At 45.9% G+C, this 26652-nt stretch overlaps 1 protein-coding gene across 5 annotated transcripts in view; it reads left to right on the top strand.

Annotated features, from left to right (window-relative positions):
• Positions 1-10297: 10297 nt before the first annotated feature.
• The window catches only part of HLCS (holocarboxylase synthetase), a 226340-nt gene continuing 209985 nt past the window's right edge, over positions 10298-26652 (top strand). For 2 of the 5 annotated variants that reach the window (XM_072806922.1, XM_072806921.1), the window contains exons 1-2: positions 18428-18731; positions 19319-19479. The gene's annotated coding sequence lies outside the window, so the exon portion shown is untranslated. Of the gene's footprint in view, positions 10514-18426; positions 18732-19318; positions 19480-21688; positions 25391-26652 lie in introns of those variants that run through there. The other 3 variants (XM_072806923.1, XM_072806927.1, XM_072806925.1) reach the window with 3 other exon arrangements.

Genomic DNA, 26652 nt, shown 5'->3' with positions numbered 1-26652 from the left:
ATAAATAAATAAATAATCTCTAGAGGACATCATTCTGGATTTAGCCCTAAATCCAATGACAGGTATCTTTATTAGAGAAATCATGAGTGAAAGGCAAAGGAAGATTTGAAACACAGAGACGCATGGAGAAGAAGGAGGCATGAAGACAGATGCAGGGACTGGAATAATACATCCATAAGACAAGAGATGCTAAGGATGGCTGGAAGCCTCCCGAAGCTAAGAGAGAGGAATGCAGTGGATTCTCCCAGAGAGACTCCAGGAGGAAGGCCCCTGCAGGCACCTTGATCTCAGACTTCTGATCTCTGGAACTGTGAGAGAATAACTTTCTGTTATTTTAAGCCACCCAGTTTGTGGTCATTTGTTACAGCAGGTCCAGGACACTAATATCTCCCCCATAGTCACCTCTACACTGGCTCCCAAGATGATGACTGTAATGAGATTCACTCTTCCAGTTGTGTCTAGAGGCAAACAAAGAAACTTCTATTACTTACAGCTTGCCTGATCATTCAGAGTGGTGCCTGACCAAAGCCAAAACCAAAACCAAAAACCAAAACCAAACAATAACAACAATAAAAACCCAAAGGATCAAGATAGGAGAGCCAGAACTCAAGATGCCAGAGCAGGAAGTGAGGTGGGTGTCATTCTTGGCTCCTCTCCGTTCACAGCTGAGGTAACAGAAGCTCAGGAAATGACTCACCTACCTCATTAATAATAATTAATGTAGTAACATTAACTCCGGCTAACATTTATTGAGCATTTATTGTATGTTGGGCACTGTGGTTTATGGATATCAATTTACTCAGTCCTCACCAACATGTAAGGGAAAGAGGGTTTGTTTTTTTTTAAGATTCTATTTTTAAGTAATCTCTACATCCAACATGGGGTTTCGAACTCACAACCCTGAGATCAAGAGTCACATGTTATAACCGACGGAGCCAGCCAGGTGCCCCAGGGAGAGAGCATTATCTAAATTTTTCTGGTAAGGAAACAAGAGCATGGAGAAGTTAAATCATTACTTCAAGATCACCCAGAAAATTAGAGCTGGACATCAACCCAGGCAGACTCACTTGAGTCTAAGGCTTGGCAAGCATGCTCTGGGGAAGACAGCACTTGCTCTGTCATTTGTCAGAATTGATGTCACTCTGCAGCCACGCTGGCTTCCCAAGGGGCTATCGATATGACAGATAAATTGTGTTGGGGAGGTGAACGGATGATGACAGCCAGACCTATAGCTCATTCTCAAATGAAACTATTCAGGGTCACCCTGAAACTCTGTGACTGTTGTGAGAAGTTGAAATTCAGACCCTCCCTGTAAACTCCGCCTCTCTGGGTTTTCATGGTGTTGAAAGTGAAGACACTTTTTCTGCGGAGCCGTATTTTAATGGAGCTAGGAGAGGTATGGGAAACACAAGGAGGAAAAAGCAGGACAATCCTAGACATCTACGGCTCCTGGAAATATACAGTAATTGTTTTCCTAACCTTTGAAAAAAGACAAGTAAACTTACTCAGCTCACTGCCCATTCCCTCTGATGAAGAGTGGGGGAGGCCTCCCAGAACGAGCTAGCCTCTTGAACAAAGTGTTTGCCACCTTCTGAGCCATCTCCTTGGTCTGCTCGGTTAGGTGGCTTGGAGCTCACACTTAGACCAGCCACCAGTCCATTATTTTCCCAAGCTGGCAAAAGCTCAAGCACAGAGTTAGGGAGATCATCTTCCGAGGGACAAGTGTAGCATGTCTATAGGGGCACGTGAAGATGGGGGCTCTGTCTTGCAGGACATGACCCTGAGACCATTGTACAACTCCATGAGATGAGCTGATTATGCCTGAAAGCTTATCTTTCTGTTGATGTGGATACAACCTGGATAAATAATCCCGTTCTGGGCCCCAGTCCTTTCTGATGTTCCCCATTGCCTACTCTGCCTCTGTCCTTGCCCTAAACTTCAGCCCTGCCCCTCTCATCTGACTGACTTGGCACCTCCACTTTGTTCTTTTGCTCTTTCTCATGGACACTGTCATACATTCACCCCAGGGTTCAATCTCCATCCAGGGGCTCCAGGGACCTGCCCATCCACCTGTCTCCAGCCACTGGGATTCTGCAGTGAAACCCACTACGTGCAAGCTGGACCTGGCCTGGCTCTCCAGGAGTGGACTGAATATGATGCCTGAGAGTTCCACACTTTGATGATCTCTTCTTGTCTTATCTGCATGGGGTGATAGGCATTGCTCTGTGCTTTGCAACCAGGACCCCATAAAAAGGAATCTGTTATGGGCTGAATCATGTCCCCTCCAAATTCATATGTTGAAGTCCTAACCCCCCAGTACCTCAGACCATCACTGTATTTGGAGATAGGATTTTAATTTTTTTTTTTAAGTTTTTACTTAAATTCTAGTTAGTGGGTGCCTGGGTGGCTCAGTCAGTTAAGCATGTGACTCTTGATTTCAGCTTGGGTCATGATCTTGTGATCCTGGGATCAAGCCCCATGTTGGACTCTGTGCTCAGCAGGGAGTCGGCTTGGAGATTCTCTCTCTGTGTCTCTCTCTGCCCTTCCCCTAGTGTGCGTGTGTGCATTCTCTCTCTCTCTCAAATAAATAAATCTTAAACAAAATTCTAGTTAGTGAACATATAGTGTAATATTGGTTTCAGGAGTAGAATTTTGTGATTCATCACTTACATACAACACCCAGTGTTCATCACAAGTGCTCCTTAATCCCCATCCCCCATCTAGCCCATCCCCCACCCACCTCCCTCCTTCAACCCTGTTCGTTCTCTATAAGTAAGAGTCTCTTATGGTTTGCCTCTCTCTCTCTCTTTTTCTCCCTTCCTCAATGTTCATCTGTTTTGTTTCTTAAATTCCACATGTGAGTGAAATCATATGGTGTTTAGCTTTCTTTGACTTATTTCACTTAGCATAATATACTCTAGCTCCACCCATGTCATTGGAAATGGCAAGATTTCAATCTTTCTGATGGCTGAGTAATACTCTCTAATATATATATTAGACACACACACTACATTTTCTTCTTTTATTATTTCAAATACAGAGAGCACAAGTGGAAGGAGAGGAAGGGAGAGAGAGAGAAAGAGAGAGACAAGCAGATTCCCTGATGAGTGCAGAACCTCATGTGGGACTCAATTCCAGGACCTCAAGATTATGACCTGAGCTGAAGTCAGATGCTTAACCGACTGAGCCACCCAGGCGCCCCATACCACATCTTCTTTATCCCTTCATCAGTCAATGGAAATTTGGGTTCTCTCCATCATTCGGCTATTGTTGATGCTGCTGCTATAAACATTGGGGTGCATGTGCCCCTTTGAATTGGTATTTTTGTATCCTTTAGGTAAATACCTAGTAGAGCAATTGCTGAGCTGTACGGTAGTTCTATTTTTAACTTTTTGAGGAATCTTCATACTGTTTTCCAGAGTGGCTGCACCAGTTTGCATTTCTACCGACAATGTAAGCAAGTTCCCTTTTCTTGGAGATAGGGTTTTTAAAGAAGTAATTAAGGTCAAATGAGATCATATGGGTGGGCCCTACTCTAATATAACTGGTGTTCTCCTTTTTAAAAAAAGATTTCATTTATTTAAGAGAGAGCACGAGTAGGGGGCAGGGGAGGGGCAGAAGGAGAGGGAGAACCAGACTCCCCACTGAGCAGGGAGCTCGACATGGGGCTCGATCCCTGGACCCCAAGATCATGACCTGAGCTGAGGGCAGATGCTTGACCAACTGAGCTACCCAGACATCACTTCTTTAAAAAAAAAAAAAAAAAAAGTTTTTATTTTTTATTTCTCAAAGTAATCTCTACATCCAGTGTGGGGCTCAAACTCACAACCCCGAGGTCAAGAGTCACACACTCTTCCAACTGGTGCCAGCCAGGCACTATCACTAGTGTTCTTATAAGAAGAGGAGATAAGGGGGCGCCTCGGTGGCTCAGTCGTTTAAGCAGTAGACTCCTGGATTTCGGCACACTGTACAACTCTTAGAAAAAGATGAGGGGGCACCTGGGTGGCTCAGTCGGTTAAGCGTCTGTCTTCAGCTCAGGTTATGATCTCAGGGTCCTAGAATCTAGCCCTGTATCGGGCTCCCTGCTCAATGGAGAGTCTGCTTCTCTTTCTCCCCTGGCACCTCTTCCTGCTCAATCTCCCTTTCTCAAATAAATAAACAAAATCTTAAAAAATAGTCATAAGAGAAAATACAGTTCAGCATTGTACTGTATTTATGGAGAAAAAATCCACAAGGATCTGTGTAAAAAATGGATCCCTATGCTTATGTTTATCAAAGATCAACTGTATATCCAATTAATTCCTCGCTCTAGAAAATCAGGTGTGTTGACGTTCTCCTTATTCATTTTTCATCTTATTTCATTAGCAGATCTTGTGTTTAACTGGCTCAAAAACAGCCCATCATAAAAAGTGAAAGAGTAAGCAAGTCTCTTTCCCACCCCTGCACCTTTCTGCTCCATTCCTCCATCCCCTACTTTATTTTTTTTTAAAGATTTTATTTATTTATTCATGAGAGACACACAGAGAGAGAGATGCAGAGACACAGGCAGAGGGTGAAGCAGGCTCCATGCAAGGATCCCGACGTGGGATCAAGTCCCACCCAGGTCTCCAGGATCACGCCCTGGGCTGAAGGCCACACTAAACTGCTGAGCCACCCAAGCTGCCTCATCCCCTACTTTTCAAAGCTTCTAGTGCAGGCTTGAGGGTTCCTTATGCAAATATAAGCAAATATTCTTATAGTTTATCATCAGCCCCTCTGCCTTTACACAGAAGGTAGATTACCATATTCCAGAATTTCTCTTTCCATATCAATGCACAGAGAGCTTCTTCATTTTTTTTTTTAAGATTTTATTTGACAGAGAGAAAGGGGGGGCGGGGTGGCACAGGAGAGCACAAGCAGGGGGAGAAGTAGGCAGAGGGAGAGGGAGAAGCAGACTCCCTACTGAGTTGGGAGCCTGATGCGGGGCTAGATCCTAGGACCCTGAGATCATGACCTGAGCTGAAGACAGACACTTAACCAACTGAGCCACCCAGGCACCTTCTCATCTTTTTTGAAGAGTTGTACAGTGTGCCAGTGTGTGGAGTGCCAACATTTATTTAACTATCCCTACCTGATGGACATTTAGGTGGTTTCCAACCTTGTGTTACTACCAGCAATGCCTTGGCAACTAACCTTATACAGGTGTACACCATCATGCTCATCTGTGACTCTATCTCAGACTAAGTTCTTGGAAGAGGGGCCAGAGTTCATCACCACTATACCAGGTCCTCTTTCCTTTGGGACCCGGGATGGGCCTAGGCTTCTATGCCAGGAGCCTGTCACACTCCTTCGGTCCCTGGGAGAGATTTATTCCACAGGATAGTTTGGAGGAACTGGCATATTGTATGCATGACTCATGGAACATGATGAACTCAACTTTACCTTTCACCATCTCTTTAAATGCATCCAGTGGAAATTATCTCGCCTGCCCCAGAAACAGAAGTTTCCTAGGCTTCTGTAACAAAGTACCATAAACTGGATGGCCTAAAACAACACATTTATTTATTTATTTATTTATCCTCACTGTTCTGGAGGTACAAGTCCAAAATGCTGGTCTTGGCAGGGCCATGCTCCCTGTGAAACCTGTAAGGGAATCCTTTTTGTAACTGCCCTGCTTTGGTGGCTCGCTGTGTCCCTCCAGTCTCTACCTTGGTCATCATGCACCTCCTTCCGGCCAGTATGACCCTGTCCTCACTAATGACATCTGCAATGACTGCATTTCCAAATAAGGTCACATTCTAAGGTCCTGGAGGTCAGGACGTCAACATATCTTGTTTGGAGGGAGACATAATTCAGCCCCTAACGTAGGCCCAAAACTCTTTGGCTCATTTCAGGTAGGAGACAATGTTAGGGGTTCTTTTAAGTCACAATGTCATTCTAATTCAGAAACTAGTATTTCCAGTCCTAGCTACCCAGCAGTCTTTCAAGCTCCATTCCAAGGCCAACTGTAGGTCAGGGGTTGGCAGCTGCCTGCCTGCAGAAGGGAGTGTGGCTGGGGGTTCCTGCTCTCTGCTGGCCTGGTGCCCTGCTCATTGGCTCCCCACCACCTATGGGCTTAATCTCCAGCCAGGGTGGGAGAAGTGGGAGGATGGGACAGGTCTGACCGGCTGGTGGCAGGGAGGGGGCTCCATGTTCTTAAGGGTCTATTATTCAGCTCCTTGTCCTCTCATGGGTATTTCTGGAATTTCTTTTTTTTTTCTTTTTTCTTTTTTTTTTATTTCTGGAATTTCTTTGGAGGTTTCCAACTTGGAGCATTCTTTAAAAAAAAATTTTTTTTTTAAAGATTTTATTTACTTATTCATTAGAGACACACACAGAGGGAAGCAGAGACATAAGCAGAGGGAGAAGCAGGCTCCATATAGGGAGACTGATGTGGGACTCAATCCCGGAACTCCGAATCATGCCCTAAGCTGAAGGCAGACACTCAACCACTGAGCCACCCAGGCGTCCCCCAACTTGGAGAATTCTTGACTGCAGATCTCCTGATTCTGGCAAATGCAACTTGATTTGGGGAATTAACTTGCAACTTCTTTTTCAGCCCTAGAAATCTAACATTCCTCCCTCTGCTCCTAGGCAGCCCTTTTGGGCAGGACCCTCAGTGAATCAATGACAGCCCTCTACTCTCCCCCATGGCCCACATGGGATTCAAGGACCCCTATAAGAACTGCAGACAGCTGCATGCTCCTAGCCTTGCCACCAAAGCATTCAGTCAATCCATCTGGATTTCCCAGGGGATGTCAGAGGCATGTCCACAGGGTCCTCCAAATGCAGGGACACAGACTAACACGCTCTCTGGGCTACTCCTGGTAGAAGGAGGGGTTAGAAGACCCCTCACAGCAGGCCCAGGGGTCTCTCCAAATAAATATCACCCCACTCTTCTCCTCACTCTGACCCCTTGTATTTCCTTTTTTAGGTTGAGTTGCTGAGGGACCAGGTAAACATCACTTCTTTTGCAGCTCTGGCAGGTGGGGGGTCTTCCTCACTATCCCTTTATGTGGGATATATAGGCATCATGGCATCTCACAGAAGATTCCATTCTAGTATTCTCTTCCTACCTGCCAGCACACTGACCATAAATACAAGAAAGTGATTTACAAATTCTCTCCTGGTCTTTTATTTTTATTTTTTTAATAGATTTTATTTATATATTCATGAGAGACAGACAGAGAGAGAGAGAGAGAGAGAGAGAGAGAGAGAGAGGCAGAGACACAGGCAGAGGGAGAAGCAGGCTCCATGCAGGGAGCCCGATGTGGGACTCGATCCTGGGATTCCGGGATCATGCCCTGGGCCTAAGGCAGACAGCCAATGAGCCACTGAGCCACTGGTGCCCTAATTAGCTTTATTTTTATTTTATTTTATTTTATTTTATTTTATTTTATTTTATTTTATTTTATTTTATTTTATTTTATTTTTTTAATTTTTATTTATTTATGATAGTCACACACAGAGAGAGAGAGAGGCAGAGACACAGGCAGAGGGAGAAGCAGGCTCCATGCACCGGGAGCCCGACGTGGATTCGATCCCGGGTCTCCAGGATTGCGCCCTGGGTCAAAGGCAGGCGCTAAACCGCTGCGCCACCCAGGGATCCCCTAGCTTTATTTTTAGAATCATTTTAGATTTACAGAAAATTTGCAAGATAGTGGAGTTCCCATAAACCAGTTTCGTGTTGTTAATACATTACATTATCACAGTGTATTTGTCACAGTTACTAAACCTATATAGGTATTATTATCTCCAGTCATACTTTATTCAGATTTTCTATTTTTCCCTAATGTTCCTTTTCTTTTCTTTTTTTAAAAGATTTTATTTATTTATTCATGAGAGACAGAGAGAGAGAGAGAGAGAGGCAGAGACACAGGCAGAGGGAGAAGCAGGCTCCATGCAGGGAGCCCGACGTGGGACTCCATCCCGGGTCTCCAGGATCATGCCCTGGGCTGAAGGCAGGCACTAAACCGCTGAGCCACCCGGGCTGCCCCTAAGGTTCCTTTTCTGTCCCAGGATCCCATCCAGATACCACATCACATTCAACCCTCACTTTAGGTTCTTATTTATTTATTCATTTATTTTTAAAATTAAAAAAAAATTATTTATGATAGTCACACAGAGAGAGAGAGGCAGAGGCACAGGCAGAAGCAGGTTCCATGCACCGGGAGCCCAACGTGGGATTCGATCCCGGGTCTCCAGGATCGCGCCCTGGGCCAAAGGCAGGCGCCAAACCGCTGCACCACCCAGGGATCCCAGGTTCTTCTTGACTATGAAAACCTCTCAGATTGTCCTTGTCTTCGATGACTTAGATGGTTTTAAGGTCAGGTCAAGTATTTTTGTAGAATGATCCTCTGTTGGAATTTGCCTGATGTTTTTTCTCATTACATCCAGTTATGGAGTTGGGGGAGCATGGTATAATAAAAAATATATCTGGTGTTTGTCCCCAGGTCCCGGCACACAGCTCCCAAACCCTTGGAAGTTCCTGGTAAGGGCAACCACAGAGGAGTTCATGGGAATGAGGTGATAACCCTGGGCTCCCATTTGGCTCAGGACAGGGCCTGGGAGCTACGGAAACCACCAAGTCATCAGAGGGTTCTAACTTTCACTGACCTCAGCCTCCACCTACCCAAGTGAAATGGTAAAAACCAACAAACAGAAAGGGTTCAGGGCTGGGTCCTGCCAGGGTGGGGCTGGGTGCAGAAAAGGTAGAAAAGCTCTGGGCCTCCCTTGGGAGCTCCTCTTCCATCCTGATGCTCCTCCTGAGCCTGGTGCTCCTCCTTCACAGTATCTGGGGGAACGGTGAGTAAAGCCCTTTCCAGGGTTCTGAGTGGTGGTCTAGGGAATTCTCAAACTGGAGGGGGTGAGGGTGGGAACCCACGACTTTGTTGCCCACCTGGCAGAAATGTGGGTGGTTTGGGCATCCATTTGTGGCTGGTGTCTGAAGCGGGGGCAGAGCATCAGAGACCTCCCTGGCTGTTGGTCTTGGAAAAGAACCTGAGCCACCCAGGCGTCCCTCAAAAACGCTTTAAGCAACAGCAAAGAAAGAAGCCATCAGGCACAAGAACTGGACTACCCTGTAAGAATCGCTATGCAAGTTAGGATCTGGAGTGGAGAGAAATACTTCCCAGGCAGAAGCAGGAGGAGGCTGACGCGGCCTCTCAAGTTGAGGTTGGAGATAGGGCAGGTTATTTGCTCACGCTTAGGGGGAGTTGTAGCTCTTGCTGGTTGTTCCTCTCAGGGACTCTTGCACGCTCAAATTGTAACAAGCAGTTAAATGTATTACATTTGCAAAGCTCTCAGGCCGGCCTCCCCCCTGCTGTAAGTACTGGATAACACCATTTATGAAATAAAGAACTACCGGGGGCGCCTGGGTGGCTCCATGGTGGAGCCTCTGCCTTGGTCTCAGGTCGTGATGCCCAGATCGTAAGATTGAGGCTTGCACCGGGCCCTGCGGGTGGGTAGGGGGAGGGATGTGGGGGGTGGAGGGGTGGTGGGGGTGGAGGGGTCTGCTTCTCCCCCTGCTTGCTTCTCTGCCTCCCTCTATGTCTCTCATGAATGAATAAATAAAATGTAAATAAATAAGCAAAAAGCCAAAACCAACTTGTTTTTGTTTGGGACTGGGACGCCCTTGGGGAGGGCGCGGAGAGCCCCTATCTGTGCCGAGCATCTTGGGATCGGGTTATAAGGAGGAGCCCGGCTGGAGGGCTGCAGGGCGGACCGGGTGGCTCAGCGCCGCCTTCGGCCCAGGGCGTGACCCGGGGTCACGGGATCGAGTCCCGCGTGGGGCTCCCTGCAAGGAGCCTGCTCCTCCCTCTGCCTCTCTCATGAATAAATTAAAAAAATAAATAAATAAATAAATAAAATCTAAAAAAAAAAAAAAGAAAAGAGTCCGTAGAGCACCAGGCGGAGAACAGGCCGGCCGAACAGCAGCAGGACGGGGTAGAAGCGCGGCTCGCACGCCCTCCCGCGGCCCCGAGCCCGCCGCGCGCCTGCGCACTCCACGCGGTGGGGGGGCCGCCGCGGGGCAGGGCGGGACGGCCGCAGGCCTCCGGGGGAGGGCGGGGCCGCGGGGGACGGCGGGAGACCCTCCCCGGCCCGCGAGACGGGGCGGCGCTTCCGGGGGGGGCGTGCGAGGAGACGTCGGGGACGCGGCAGCGACGCCGCACTCGCGCTCCTCCCCGCGCGTCCCCCGCCGGCTCGGCCGGCCTGTCAGTGCGCACGCGCGGCCCCGCCCCCCCCCCCCCCCGCCGGGCGCCTCCCGGACGCGCGTGCGCGCCTGGTGCAAGAGAAGCTCGCGTGGGTTTTCTGCAGTGGGTGCGGCGGAGGCTTTGCGGTGACCCCAGTCCAGGTGCGAGGGGGAAGGGAAGAAAGAGTGGTACGTTTGCCCGCAGTGAAAACCAAGCATCGGTTCAGAGGCAAACAGAAGCCTCCCAGAAAGAAAGTAAAAGATGGGGAGGATAGGCTTGCAACGTCTTATCACACATACAAGGTTAGTGTCCCACGTAAATAAGATCAAAACTTCAGCTTTATTTTTTTTTAGATTTTAAAAATATTTCATTTAAATTCAGTTTGCAAGCATATAGTATAATACCCAGTGCTCATCTCATCATTGTTGTTTTAAGATCCGTGGTGTTTTTTTTTTTTTTTTTAAGATCCTATTTACCTGGGCACTTGGGATGGCTCAGTGCTTGGCCGTCTGCTGCCTTTGGCTCAGGTCGTGATCCCAGGGATCCTGGGATCCGGCCTCGGGCTCCTGCACGGGAGCCTGCTTTTCCCTCTGCCTCTCTGTGTGTCTCTCATGAGTAAATAAATAAAATCTTAAATTTACCCATTAGAAAGAGAACACAAGCAGGGGAAGGGGCAAAGGGTGAGGGAGAAGCACATTGCCCCCTGAGCAGGGAGCCCTGCACAGACAGGCTGGATCCCAGGACCCAGGGTTCAGGACCCCAGCCAAAGGCAGCCTCTTAACCCACTGAGCCACCCAGGCTCTCCCAAAATTCCAATCTAAAAGAAGGCAAGAGACATGAATGGACAATCTGCAAAAAAATAGTGTAAAATGAATGGAATCCTTAAATGAAAAGATGTTAGGTTCTCCTAATAAGAGAAATGCACGTTATTCTGAGATCTCATTTCTAAGCTAATCCAATTTGCAAAAGTCAAAAAAGCACGAGTAAAGGCGGCTGTGGGGGCACAGGCGCTACTCATACATTGCTGGTGGACATGCAAGATGGTACAACTCCTCAAGGGGAGAGTTTGGCAACATTTAACAAAACTTAGTATTTACCCTTTGACCCAGCAGTTTCACATCTAGAAACTCACCCTGGAGAAACATCTACACCAACATCACCCACACAAAGTGTGTATATATATATATATATATATATATATAATATATATTTAATATATATAATATAATATATATATTAATAATATATATATATACACACAAGGTTACCTATTGCAGCATTACTTGCAAAGACAACATTCTGGAGACAATTTTAGTGCCAATGCATAGACAAGGGCTTGAACAAACTGGCACATGCACATAATGAAGTACTATGCAGTTATTAGAGTGAGGAAGATCTCCATGAACTGATACGGAGTGATTTCTAGGATATACTGGTGAAAAAAGTCAAATACAAGAAAGTACATGTGCTACTTTTTGTGTAAAATAAGGGGAAATAAAATATTTGTGTATCTGCTTATTTTTGCTAAAAAAGAACACTTATGAAGAATCAACCAGAAACTAATAAATTGGTTACTTGCAATGGATGAGTGGGAATGGGGAGAAACTCTTAAGGAATGACATGTATCTAAGCTTTTTTTTTTTTTTGGTAGTTTTGACTTTTATTTATTTTTTTAAAAGATTTTATTTATTCACTAGGGAGAGAGCACAAGCAGGGTGAGCAGCAGAGGGAGAGGGAGAAGCAGATTCCCTGCTGAGCAGGGAGCCCTGTGTGGAGCTGGATCCCAGGGCCTTGGGACTATGACCCGAGCCAAAGGCAGCTGCTCAACCAACTGAGCCACCTGGGCACCCCCGCTTTGACTTCTAGAAATGTGGATGTTTTTTTGTTTTGTTTTGTTTTGTTTTTTATAAATTTTTATTTATTTATGATAGTCACACACACATACACACACACAGAGAGAGAGAGAGAGAGAGAGAGAGAGAGAGAGAGGCAGAGACACAGGCAGAGGGAGAAGCAGGCTCCATGCACCGGGAGCCCGATGTGGGATTCGATCCCGGGTCTCCAGGATCGCGCCCTGGGCCAAAGGCAGGCGCCAAACCGCTGCGCCACCCAGGGATCCCCGTGGATGTTTTTAATATTCAAAAAGTAAAATGAACAAAGATGGGAGAAGAGAAAACTAAAATTGAACGCAAACAAGTGAACAAATGAACTAAGTGGGTTAGTAAATTAACTGCAGGAGAGGAAGTAAACCCGAACGAATTGCTTTTGACCACAAATCTTCATATACCTTCTGTGTGTAAACAAGCGCACAAAACTACACAGGAATTTGAACTTCACTTAGTTGGCAGTGGTCTGGTGTAGCAATTATGAAAATATGTCCTGTGTATTGTAGGATTAGGTAGATCGATAAGTATAATACTTTGGGGAGCCAGGATTCTCACTGGAAGTAGGGCGCCACAAACATGGAGGAAGGAATGGCAAGGAAGAGCTCTGTCGATTAGAATCTACTTTCCCAGATCTCCCTGCTGAAAAAGCTGGGGGAACAGGGCCACTCCAAGAGCCATGAGCACTCCTTGCATCCCTTTCTTGGTTTCTAAACACCATTGTCCACTAATCTTAGAGTAATGGCTCACTCTGGGAGGGGCAGGGAAAGATGCCACGGAGCCAGGATAGTCAGAGACGACAATATGAAGAAAGATTCAGAGTCTCACTGAATTTCAATCTGGAGGACGGGGGGACCCAGAACACTCGGATCCCAAGGCTTTGTCTCATCCAATTGTTACTTCATTTTATTTTAGATTTTATTTATTCATGAGAGACACACACAGAGAGGCAGAGACACAGGCAGAGGGAGAAGCAGGCTTCCTCTGGGGAGCCCAGTGCGGGACTCGATCCCAGGACCCCAGGATCACGACCTGAGCCAAAGGCAATAGGTCAACCGCTGAGCCACCTGGGAGGCCCGCATCCAGCTTTTAGGAAGAGAGCTAGCAGATAACAATCATGAATCTACTTGTTTAGCTATAAGAATGATAAACTTTGGGAAACAAAGCAAAACATGTTTTCTTCAAAGGGTAAAGGAATTGTCCTGCACAATACTTTGCAGTCGTGCCATATGACATGCAAGGAGGTTATTAATTCAAGGAGGTGGAGCGGAAAAGCTCTATCTGGAGAACAAAGTGGTCAAGAGTCAGTGTACCAGCTCAGGACCTCATGTATCCCCAGTGTGCTGAGGACAACGAGATTCAGTTCTCAGATAAATTCCACAGCTGTTACCCACAGAAAGATCCACAGGAGCAGCTTGTGGTGCCAGTTGAAAGCAAGGAGGTGCTCAAAGAATGATGGAGACAGGTCAGGGGCAGCCTGACAGGGCTTTCAATGGCCAATTTGGAACAATTTCTTAAAAAAGATTTTATTTATGTATTCATGAGAGACACACAGAGAGAGGCAGAGACATAGGCAGAGGGAGAAGCAGGCTCCATGCAGGGAGCCTGATGTGGCACTCGATCTCAGGACCCTAGGGATCATGCCCTGAGCCAAAGCCAAGATGTTCAACCACTGAGCCACCTGGGCATCCCTAAATTTGAAGCACTTAGAAAACCAAATGAATAATGACAGCAGTGAATTACAACATTGGAACAAAAAAGGATCCATGAGTCCACAATGATACGAAAAAATAATCTTCCAAACACATACATAGAGGTAAGAGGAATAGCTCTTCTTTACAGTAGAGCACCAACTAATAAATGCTGAAGGAACAGCGGAGTTGGGAAAGTAACTGTATTGCAACTATTATAGCAATAAGTGACTCAAGCAGGAATCATTAATGGATGCTAAAACCCCTGGGTAAAAGCTAGTTGGGGAATATTACACAGTCCACTCCACAGGAACCTTTATAGTGGAAAACTTGGGGGGCGGGTATCACCTTAACCATGATCAAAGTCAGTGTTATCAGTAAAGGTGACCTGACATCATGTGCCAAAAATGCATCACTTGATTGGGTCCTGAGGAAACGGATAAACTCAGATTGAAGGATAATAATACAGGCCCGACTCACAATGTCAAAGCCACAAAAGACAAAAAGACTAAGGAACTGTCCAGATTAAAGGGGAATAAAGAGGCATGACAACTGCAGGAAATGTGTGACTTTGGAAAAGATGATATTGCCATAAAGGGTGTTATGGGGACAACTGGCAAAATGTGACCATGTACTGAACCTGAGTTATTGGCACATAGGATCAGTGTTAGAGTTTCTGAATTTGAACATTGCAAGGTGGTTACATAAGAGGACCTTCTTGTTCTTAGGAAATTCACCTTGAAATCATTGAGGGTGAACAGTCATGATTTCTGCAACTTAATCTCCACAGTGGTTCAGGGAAGAAGAAAAGTCTGTGTGGCACCTTGTACCACTTAGTGGATACATCTCAGGGTGCATAATATGTTTCCTACTGTGGAAGGTTTACAGTTTTGCAATTAAGGAGCACCTGACTGGTGCAGTCGATAGAGCATCCCACTCTTGATCTGGGGTCATGAGTTGAGCCCCATGTTGGGTGTAGGGATTGCTTTAAAATAATCATTTATGGGACACCTGTGTGGTTGAGCATGTACCTTCAGCTCAGATTGTGATCCTGGGGTCCTGGGATTGAGTCCCACATCAGGCTCTCCGCAGGAGCCTGCTTCTTCCTCTGCCTGTGTCTCTGCCCCTCTCTCTGTGTCTCTCATGAAGAAATAAATAAAAGCTTTTAAAAATTAATAATAATAATTTTTAAAAATAAAATTTTGCCAATTAAACACTCATAAGCAATGTTGCTAACGATATCTTTATGAATATAATTTCTTCTTTCATTACTGTTTTTAGAATAAATGCCCACACAACTGTGAATCCCAAATCAAAGAGTGTACATGTTTTTATGGCCTTGAAGAAGCATAGTAGTTCGAGATGCCAAGAGTGGCTGATTTAAACAGAAGGCTGTAGGTAACAGGGGAGGTGACGGCATAGAGCTACAAATAGCAGGAGATTCTTTCAGAAAGCAGCTGCTCGAGCTCTTGGGCACAGGACTCTTGTATCACTAGGAAAACCTCCCAGACCAAGCTCACAGCAGATTTTGTAGGCTAGTAACACCCCTGCTGTTGTCCCGCATGCCATGCATCGACTCCAAGCCACCATGGCCTAAATTTAGATTTTGGGCAATAAGGGATTTGTGATTAGCCAGCTCGTAGCCTCTAGAGGATTCTCTGAAGAACCACAATGTGAAGTTTTGTGTTCAAGAACTTCACAAATGGGGGCATCTGGGTGGCTCAGTGGTTGAGCGTCTGCCTTTGACTCAGGTGGTGATCCCAGGGTCTGGGATCGAGTCCCACATCAGACTCTCTGCAGGAAGCCTGCTTCTCCCTCTGCCGATGTCTCTGCCTCTCTCTGTGTGTCTCTCATGAATAAATAAAATCTCAAAAAAACAAAACAAACCCAAACCCAAAAAACTCTGGTAATGGGAAGTACATTGGTCTAACTACTGCGGAGAATAGTTTGGCATTATCTTTGAGAACTGAATATTATTAGTTCAGCCCAGTAATCCCTCTCCTAGGTCCATACCTGGGGAAGTGTTTGCCCACGGGCTCCAGGAATAAGTAAGGGTGTGGGCAGAGTAGGGCTGCTGTCACAGCAAACAAACTGGAAATAACTCAGCGTCCATCAGCTGGACCAGGGCTAAACAAATGATGTTGTAGCCATCCGATGGAATATTATATAGCCATGAAAGTGCATATAAAGTGCAGCTCTGCAAAATTATATGTGTAAATCTTAGAAGCATTGCATGGAAAAGTGCAAGGTTCAGAAGTATGGTTATTTTTTTTAAAGATTTTATTTATTTATTCATGAGAGACACAGAGAGAAAGAGAGAGAGGCAGAGACATAGGCAGAGAGAGAAGCAGGCCCCGTGCAGGGAGCCTGATGTGGGACTTGATCCTGGGACTCCAAGATCATGACCAGGACTGAAGGCAGGCGCTAAACCGCTGAGCCACCCAGGGATCCCAGAAGTGTAGTTATTGAATAATATGCTTATAAAGCTATAAGAAAACAATGTCCTGTGTAGGGATGTACTCATTTGTATTTAAGGTGTATTTTTTAGGGGAAACTGAGTGGTTCATTTGGTTAAGCGTTGGCCTTAGGCTCAGGTCATGATTGCAGGGTCCTGGGATCGAGCCCCACACCCAGATCTCTGCTTGGTGGGGAGCCTGCCTCTCCCTCTGCCTCTGCCTGCTGCTCTGCTTGTGCTCTCTGTCAAATAAATAAATAAAATCTTCTATTTTTAAAGTTTTTTTTTTTTTAAGCAAGGGAGTGATAAATGGAATATTGAGGATGAGAGTCATGAGTATGGGATGGGAAAGATAAGAAGTATAGGGATCCCTGGGTGGCGCAGCAGTTTGGCGCCTGCCTTTGGCCCACGGCGCGATCCTGGAGACCCGGGATCGAATCCCACGTCGGGCTCCCGGTGCATGGAGCCTGCTTCTCCCTCTGCCTGTGTCTCTGCCTCTCTCTCTCTCTCTCTCTCTCTGTGACTATCATAAAAAAAAAAAAAAGATAAGTATAGAGGTACTGGCAATAGTCTAAGGTTTTTTGGGGATCCCTGGGTGGCTCAGCGGTTTGGTGCCTGCCTTTGGCCTGGGGCGCATCGAGTCCCGCGTCGGGCTCCCCGCATGGAGCCTGCTTCTCCCTCTGCCTGTGTCTCTGCCTCTCTCTCTTTCTATCATAAATAAATAAATCTTTAAAAAATGTTTTTTTGTGTGTGCATTGTAAATCTCCTTCCTAGGCGAATAAATGCAAATGGCCAGTTAAACATTTTTTTAAAATTTATTTATTTATGAGAGACACAGAGAGAGAGAGGACTAAGGAGATAAAATGATACAACATTCAAGGTAAGAAGTTTGGCCTTAGGTTCCCATTGTCTTAGGCTTATATCCTTTGAACCCTGTAATTTCACTTAAAAGAAAGAACGTAGTAGGAATATATCCCTGAGAATTAACAAAAAGGTGGGAAAAAGTTTTGTACAGGACCATTCTCCTCAGCATTGTGTGAGCAGTCACTTGGGGTAGAAAACAATCCAACAACAGAAGAGTGGTTAACAGATCTTGGGAACACTCAAACATGGAATAGTTTGCAGCTGTCAGCAACTGTGTTCTTGAAGACATTTACTCTAGTCACCTCTGAATTTTTCCTGTTTTTACTAGAAACCTCAGCAGTGACGGAAGTTCTCAACTTGAGGTTTTCTGTGACCTGGAGGCCATCCGTAGCCACTTAACTGGGAGTCAGACTCTATTTCTTTTTCCCAGATGTTTAGTCTTTGCATTTATCTCATTTTGGTGGTGTTGGGGGGGGGGGGAGCAGTATTCCTAATAGTCACCATGGGTCATTCTAGGTCCTACCACAGAATAATGAATTTCCTATTCCCTAAAACACAGATGGGGACGGCTCAGGTTCTTGCTTGACGCTGCTGTGCTGAGAGAGAGAAGGCTTCAGGGTTCAGATGGCAAAATTAGGACCACATATCATCAAGGTAGTAATGGAAATCTAGTAAGTGCCCCTAGTAAAGGAACAGTAAATCTAGATGTCAGATACTCTTGCGATGAAAGAAGCAGTTGCCCTCTAAAAAAAAAAAAGAAAAAAAAAAAAAAAGAAAGAAAGAAGCAGTTGGCACCTAGCATTGGGACAAGAAATCCAGTGAATAAGCAATTTTTAAAAATTTACTTTTTAAAATATTTATTTATTTAAAAAAGATTTCTATTTACCTATTCATGAAAGACACAGAGAGAGAGGCAGAGACACAGGCAGAGGGAGAAGCAGGCTTCACGCAGGGAGCCCAATGTGGGACTCAATCCCAGGTCTCCAGGATTACACCCTGGGCTGAAGGCAGGTGGTAAACCTCTGAGCCACCCAGGGATCCCCTATTTATTTATTTTTAAAGGTTTTATTTATGCATGAGAGACACAGAAAGAGAGAGAGAGAGGCGGAGACATAGGCAGAGGGAGAAGCAGCAGGCTCCATGCAGGGAGCCCCATGTGGGACCTGATGCCAGGTGTCCAGGATCACACCCTGGGCCTAAGGTGGCAGGCCTGAGCCACCCGGGCTGCCCTATTTTTGTATTTATTTAACACACACACACACACACACACACACACACACACACACACACACACAGATATAGCGAGAGAGTAGCCCCAAGGAGAGGGAGAAGCTGGCTCCCCGCTGAGCAGGGAGCGGAATGCAGGGGGATCCCAGGACCCTGAGCTCATGACCTGAGCCCAAGGCAGATGCCTAACTGACCCAGGCACCCAAGCGCCCCTGAATAAGCACCTCCTTCACCAAACACCCTATCAAGAGCGGTCCCCTGTGGCTCCTCATTTTGCAAAACCTTCAGCCACCTTCACTTCACTAAGTGCCGGGAATAAAGGCAGAACCTGCCCTTGCCCCCGGCGAGTTCCCAGCCTCAGAGAGAAGGCAGGCAGGCACGGGGTTCAAGCAATGACAAGGTGGGTGAGTGTTGTTGCTGGACGGGGCCGGGGTCGGGGGGCTCACCTGGCCTAGGGGTCCAGCGAGACCTCCCTGAAGAGGTGACATCTGGAGGTTTAAGGCAAAACCCAAGGGCAGGTAGGACAGGCGGTGTTCTGGGCGGCCGGGGAAGGGTGCTCGGCTCGAGCCAGGAGCCCCGCCAGCGTGGCCGGAGCGGTCAGGACTGGGGTCGTGCTGCGGCCGTGGGTTCCCTACCTGGCCTTTGCCACAGTCTGTTTCCGATGCCCCCGCTGCCACCTGCCGTGTCCTTGGCCGGGACGCCCCCGCCGGGCGGCAGGTGCGGGCGGGCAGCGGGGCCCCGGGCTCGGGCGACAGGTGCGCGCGGCGCCCCGGGCAGGCTCGGTCGGCCAGGTAAGGCGCCCAGGTAAGGCGCCTGGCAGCGGCGTCCACAGCCCCTGGGGTGGGGGGGCTCCCCGAGGACTGACGGGTTCCTCCGCTTTAGATCGCGCTGTTATTCCCCTGGGGAGGGGGCTATTTATAGAAAAGACTTGTTAGATCACCTCCTGCTCTTCTGCTTTTTTTTTTTTTTTTTTTTTTCTTATTCAAGATGCCTGACTGGGGGCTGGAGGCAACCGTCCTTCCAGGGCTGAAGTCGTGTTGGAAGCGGGCTGCATAGAGCAGTTCCAGTTCAGCTGCGTCATCTGCTCTTGGCTCCTCCTGGAAACGGCCCTTTCTCGACTTAGGGATTCACCAGCATTTGTAAACAGGGTACGTGCTCGCCCCGTGGTCACCGAGTTGCTGCTTCCTTTTCCAAAGTCTGAATCTCTCCTTTTATCCCACCAGGTTTACTGTTATTTTATTGTAAACTGCATGCAGTGCTTTTGAGGTTAAGAAGTGGGGTTTGCATACACTTTTTTTTTAAAGATTTTATTTATTTATTCATGAGAGAGAGAAAGAGAGAGAGGCAGAGACAGAAGCAGAGGGAGAAGCAGGCTCCATGCAGGGAGCCCAATGTGGGACTGGATCCCGGGACTCCAGGATCATGCCCTGGGCCAAAGGCAGGCACTAAACCACTGAGCCACCCACGGATCCCCATAAACTTATTTTTTAAAAATTTTATTTATTTATTTTATTTATTTTTTTTCATAAACTCATTTTTAAAAAGGATTTTTATTTATTCATGAGAGACACAGAGAGGCAGAGACAAAGGCAGAGGGAAAAGCTAGACCTTCTGCGGGGAGTCCGTTGTGGGACTCCATCCCAGGACCCCAGATCACCACCTGATCCAGGGTGAAAGGCAGACACTCAACCACTGAGCCACCCAGGCGTCCCTGCATAAACTGATTTATTTTTTTTTGTTTAGCTACATTATAGGGTTTATTTATTTATTTATTAAACATTTTTTTTTTTTTTTTTTAAGTAGGCTCATGCCCATCAAGGAACCCATCCATCAGAAGCGGAGATCAAGACCCTGAGATCAATACCTGAACTGAGATCAAGTCACAGGCTTTACCAGCTGAGCCACCCAGGCGCCCCTATACGATACTTTTTAAATTGAAGTGTAGTTGACGATGTTTTAGGTGTGACACCTAGTGATTCGACTACTGTATGCATTATGCTACGTTCTCCACAAGTATAGCGTTTAAAAAACATGTTTGCATTTGAAAAAAAAATCACAGGTTGACATGCAAAAAGTAAGGGACACTGACAAGGGGCATGGCAGCTTTTCTGGACCCCTTCCTGGCATCTTGATGCTGGTGCCTCTATAAAGACACTGGTTCAGGGTGTGCCTGGGGGGCTCAGTCGATGAAGCATCTGCCTTCCGTTCAGGTCATGATCCTAGGGTCCTGGGATAGAGCATTGTATCTGGCTCCCTGCTCAATGAGGAGTCTGCTTCACCCTCTACCTCTGCTGCTCCCCCTGCTTGTGCTCTCTCTCTTTCTCTGTCAAATAAATAAATGAATAAATAATAATAATTAATAATAATAATAATAATAATAATAAAACAAAACCCAGACAACACAAGTTCAGTGAAAACAAGAAAGCAAAGCCATGCTGGCTTGGGAATGTAAGGGATGCATGTAATGCTCCCATTCTCCCCGATTCTTTTCACCAAACTTTGCTTGCCAGACCCATGAAGTTTCCAGAGCAAAAGATGTTTTATAAGATGCTTTTCCATGCCTGAGAAAGGCAACTTGATCTACTTGAAAGGAGCTCTGCTTTGGGTAGACTGCAGCCCAATTCCTATGCTGTTAGAAGGAGGTAATCCTACTCACCCTTAAGAGTTAGGAGGATGAAATGAAAGCGTCTTGCCCTTCTAGTCCCTTCCTGTTGACTCGTCCAGGTGGGCTATTCCTGGATCGGATCATCGCTACTCGGCCCTGCGCGCCCACCTCATTCTTAATCCTCAGCCAGCATCATGAGGACTCTGTTCTCTGGTAGAACCATGGGACAAAGGCATCTGCCTACGGTCACATGGTCACTGTACATGTCTGCATTTTTGCCCCTGGGGGAAGTCGGGGGTCTGGGGCAACATCTGAACCCAGATAGCAGCCTCTGTTGCTTTGCCATGCAAACTGCAGCTCACAGGCTCAGCCCTGGGCTGCTAAGGGGATGCCCTGTGAAAGCTGTCTTCATCTTTTTATTTATTTTTATTTTTTTATTTTTAATTTTTTAAAAAATTTTTATTTATTTATGATAGTCACACAGAGAGAGAGAGAGAGAGAGAGAGAGGGGCAGACGGAGAAGCAGGCTCCATGCACCGAGAGCCCGACGTGGGATTCAATCCCAGTTCTCCAGGATTGTGCCCTGGGCCAAAGGCAGGCGCTAAACCGCTGCGCCACCCAGGGATCCCTGTCTTCATCTTGATTGTAGAGGTTTTAGTCAATTTCCACAGTCATTCATGTAACCTTTTTTTAAAAAAAAAATTATTTATTCATTCATTCATTCATTCATTCATTCATTCATTCATTCATGAGAGACAGAGGCAGAGACATAGGCAGAGGGAGAAGCAGGCCCTCTGTGGACTTAAGACTGGGTCCTGGGACTCTGGGATCATGTCCTGAGCCAAGGGCAGATGCTCAACCACTGAATGGTGCCCCATTCATTTAACCTTTTTAACCAGTCTTTTAAAAGGGAGACCATTTTTGTTCAGGAAATAGGAAGAGAACAAGTACTGGAGATGAGTGGCACTCACCTGTTTGCAGTTCAGTATCTGATCTATTGTGGTGGCTTAGACTTTTGAGCCTGCTGAGTGGTGTGTGTTTGTTTAATCTTCTGGAAGCTTATGGTACTAATCGCCCCCAACTGGAGGTCCTGTTTGATGGGCAGGAAACTATTCACAGATGGTGACTCCCTTCCCCCAACCAGGAATGATTTTTATATGCCTGGGACGGAAAGGATCACTCCCCTCTGTCAGATGAAGATAAATTTGCTTTCAGTGGAGGAAATTTTGTGAGCACTTCGCTCTCTAGTGGTTGACTAGGCAAAAGATTTAATAGTTCTAACCTCATCTTGCAAACTGAGGTATGAGCCAGTTTGGTTTCAAAAACTTTTATCGAGCACCCACTACGTGCTGGCACAGTGCTAAATGCCAGGGTTATGAAAGTAAGACATCACTGCAATCAAGTCCTTGTAAAGTGAATCATGTTGTAAATGTATTGGGATCCCAGAATTTTAGAGGTCGAAGATGATCTGGTTTGTGTCACTCCTTCTTTTTTAAACAGTTGAAAACTGGGACCCAGAGAGATGAAGACCATATGGCTAGTTAGGGACAGACAAAGAAATTCAGGAGAGGATCATCCCCTAATTTTTATGACTTTTTATTTTGAAATAATTTTAGACTTCCAAGAGTTGCAAAAATAGTACAGAATTCTTTGCCCAGTTTTCTCCAGTGTTAACATTTTACACAACCATGGATTTGTCAAAACTAGTACATCAACTAAGCTACAGACTTCAGATTTCACTAGTTTTTCCACCAAGGTCCACTTAGTTTCAGGATCCAATCCAGGATACCACATAGCATTTATTATTATTATTATTATTTGAGTTATTTATTTATTCATGAGAGACACAGAGAGACAGAGATATAGGCAGAGGGAGAAGCAGACTCCCTGCAGAGAGCCTGATGTGGGACTTGATCCCCAGACCTGGGATCATGACCTGAGCCGAAGGCAGACACTCAACCACTGAGCCACCCAGGAGTCCCTAGCATTTATTATTATCATTATCATTATTATCATTATTATTATTTTTTATCATTATTACTTTTTAGATTTTTAAAAAATATAACACTTAGACTGTAGTTTTTAACTTTGGATTTTCCTATAGTTGAGGTTCTTTAAGATGTTATCGAGGGGCACCTTTTTCTCCCTCTGCCTGTCTCTGCCTCTCTATCATGAATAAATACATAAATAACATCTTAAAAAAAAAAAAGATGTTATCAAATCAGTGACATTCAGCAGTTGTGTAGAAACCATATCCTAAGCCTTTTTCGGGTTTTGGAGTAGGCTGTTTCCAGGGCCAGCTGTTTGCTGGGAGGATCTTGATGAAATCTCACCTACAGCTTTTTGGATGTGTCCAAGGTCTGGACCATCCCAGCCTGTCTGATCTGGATACAAAAGGCTGCTCTCAGGGCTGGCGGTGCCACAGCCTAAACCTTCTGCCAATGTTTCCTCTTGGATCTAGAGACTCATTTCTATTTATTATTGTTGTGGGTAGAACTTTATCTGCTCTCAGGTGCCTGGTTCATATGGTGAAGGACTTTGGAGTCAGAAAGACAAATTTAACCTCCAGTTTCCCCACCATCGTGATACCTGGGCAAGTCTCTCAGCTGTTCCTCTGCAAGAAGGGGACCACAGCCACCCTGCAGAGTTGAGAGGTCTAAATATAAGAATATACATAGTGATCAGCATAGTGCATGGTGTGCTGATGTGCAATGAATAAAGAAGTGGATGGATGGCAGGGCACCTGGGTGGCTCAGCGGTTGAGCATCTGCTTTTGGCTCAAGGCTTGATCCTGGGGTCTTCTGCCTATGTCTCTGTGTCTCTCATGAATAAATAAATAAAATCTTAAAAGAAAAAAAGGATGGATGGCACTAGGGCAAGACTAGGCTGGCTGGGTACAATGGAAAGTCTTGAATGCCAAGTAAGACACTGAACTCACTGGGGGCAGGGGTGGACACTGAAGGGTTTGAGTAGGGGAGTGACGAGGTCAGAGTTGACTTTGGAAAGTTACAAGGTGGAGATGTGCTGGGTTACAGAGCCGCGGGAAGCAGGAAGCGCTCTGGGAATCATCAGGGGCTATCATGTTAGTGTCAGTGAGAGCAGAATGGGTATTTGGATTGGATGAGGGGTGGGGTAGGAAGATGAACCTCTTAAGAGACAGTGTGGAGATGCCATTCACTGATATAGAGGCTGTGGGGTGAAGGTGGGACTCCAAGATGACTCCATTGTAGGTCCACACGAAAAGAAGGCTGAGGTCATTAACTGTAGCTAGAGAAATCAGGACAAAGAGGACATTTGTGGAGAAAAAAATACAGTGGGTTTTATTCGTGTTGCACTTGAGACACCAACAGAATGTTCAAGTAGCTATGTAGAAGCAATAGCTGTGGCCCTGGCTAGTTACACATCATGCCCAAAGGGGTGGCCACCGAAACCCAGAGAGCAAACAGGACCACCCCAGAAGAAAATGTTGGTGAGGCCAGAAGCTGGGGGCAAAGACTCCCTCTAGACCATTGTTTCCCAGAAATGGTCAGAGACAAGAGGAGGGCCTACTGAGAACTAGGATATATCAGTTTGTCCTCGCTGCCGTATCGCTTCTCGGCCTTTTGGCTAAGATCATGTGTCCTCGCTGCCGTAACATGGTACCACAGACTGGGCAGTTTCAACAGCCCCAATCTGTCCCCACAGTCTGGAGGCTAGAAGTCCCAGATCGGAATACTGGCAAGTTGGTTTCTTCTGAAGATTTCCTCCTTTTGTCTTCACGTGGTCTTCCCTTTATGTGGGTCTGTGTCCTGATCTCTTAGAAGGACACCAGTTCTCCTGGATCAGGGCCCACCCATAGGACTCATTTTTACCTTAATCACCATTTGAAAGACCCATCTCCAAATACAATCATACTGGGGATTAGAATTTCAACATTAGAATTTGGGTGGGGGGACACAGTTCAGCCTGTAACATAGAAACAGAAACGGCTAATGACCTTGTGGTCATGAGGTTCAAGAGCCTACCTGAAAGGGGTTATCATGTCTGCCCGGAAAAACATTCAGGACCCATCATTTTGTGGAGCATTTTCCTTTCTCCAACTGCTGACATGTAGTTCTGGCTTATTGAGAGAAACTGATTTCTTCCTCCTGTTCTGCAGATGGGCCACACACACACAATTACATCTATTTATTTATAGATATGCTTCTGGAGAGAAGAGAGACGGACCTGGAGAGAGGTGGGGAAGGGTCCTGCTGTGGGTATTCAGCATCCCCATCCAGGCTACAAGGCCTCCCCCCCCCCTTTTTTAAAAAATATTTTATTTGTTTATTCATGAGAGATCCAGAAGAGAGGGGCAGAGACACGGGCAGAGGGAGAAGCAGGCTCCCCAGGGGAGCCCGATGCGGGACTCGATCCCAGGACCCTGGGATCACTGCCTGAGCCGAAAGCAGACACTCCTCCACTGAGCCACCCAGGTGAGCCACCCGTAAGTCCTTCCTAAATTAAATTTCCTTTTCATGTACTTCAGTTGTCTAACAATTTGTATAAATCTAGCAAATTAATAAGCTTATCAGTATGGCAAACCTGATGTCTTAGATGTTTCAATACTGTTTAAAAATTTAGTAAGATTACAATGTAAGAGTAACCCATTTCAAATCAGATTTAGAAGGGTGTGCCTAAAATCGCCATATTTTTAAATACGTTTCAGGCATATCAATACCATATACACATGGATTCCTTATTAATCCAGAAATATTAATAATCTGTGGTTTTGTTTCTTCTAAGCCTGTCTATATTTGACTCAAAATTTTATTGGATTAACAGATGGATATATTTTTAAGAAAACAGTTACCGTCCCAATTAATGGAGTCATTGATCATCAAAGAGTTTTGCTGGTTATTTCTGGAGTCTTTAGGAGACATCAAATCCTATCTGCTGTGGTCATACCAATGATTCTTTTTAATTTTTTAAAGATTTTTATTTATTCATGAGAGACACACAGGCAGAGAGACATAGACAGAGGGAGAAGTGGGTTCCCCACAGGGAGCCCAGTGGGGGACTCATCCCCAGACCTGGGATCATGCCCTGAACCCAAGGTAGCCGCTCAACCACCTAAAACATCTTGTACTGTTGTATTTTTAGGACTGTCCCGCTCTTCAGGAGTCTTAGAATGAGATGTGACTGAAATCTGGCTCTCTCTGCTTTGGCATCACAGCTTCCAGGGTCTTTGTATTGATGATTGTCACTTGGCTCAGAAATAACCTTCTAAAGGAAGAATTTACTTATTTTATTTATTCATGAGAGACACACAAGAGAGGGGCAGAGACACAGGCAGAGGGAGAAGCAGGCCCCATACAGGGACCCCGGGATCATGCCCTGAGCCAAAGTCAGATGCTCAACTGCTGAGCCACCCAGGCGTCCCAGGAAGAATTTACAATTTACTAATATTCATCAATAGGATAAATAAGTCCTCTCTCTGTGTCTCTCATGAATAAATAAAATCTTAAAAAAATGAGTCCGTAATACAAACATAATCAAATAACAAGGCTCAATAGTGTGTTATAGTTGACATTGTTTCAGAATACTTAAACTTTTATTGTGGCTCATGAGGAGCTCATGGCTCTTCATAAATTTAATGCATTTCAATTTGATACTCAAATTGCCCTAATTTGGCTAGCAGGGGGGCGGCCCTTTGGGTTAGCTCCTGTATCCTTCTGACACCACCCTATTTTTCTTT

This window comes from Canis lupus, chromosome 30, assembly GCF_048164855.1.
Source record: "Canis lupus baileyi chromosome 30, mCanLup2.hap1, whole genome shotgun sequence".
NCBI classification, from domain to species: domain Eukaryota; kingdom Metazoa; phylum Chordata; class Mammalia; order Carnivora; family Canidae; genus Canis; species Canis lupus.
The sequence above is the reverse complement of the archived record's forward strand: the minus strand, read 5'-3'. Positions and strand labels throughout refer to the sequence as shown.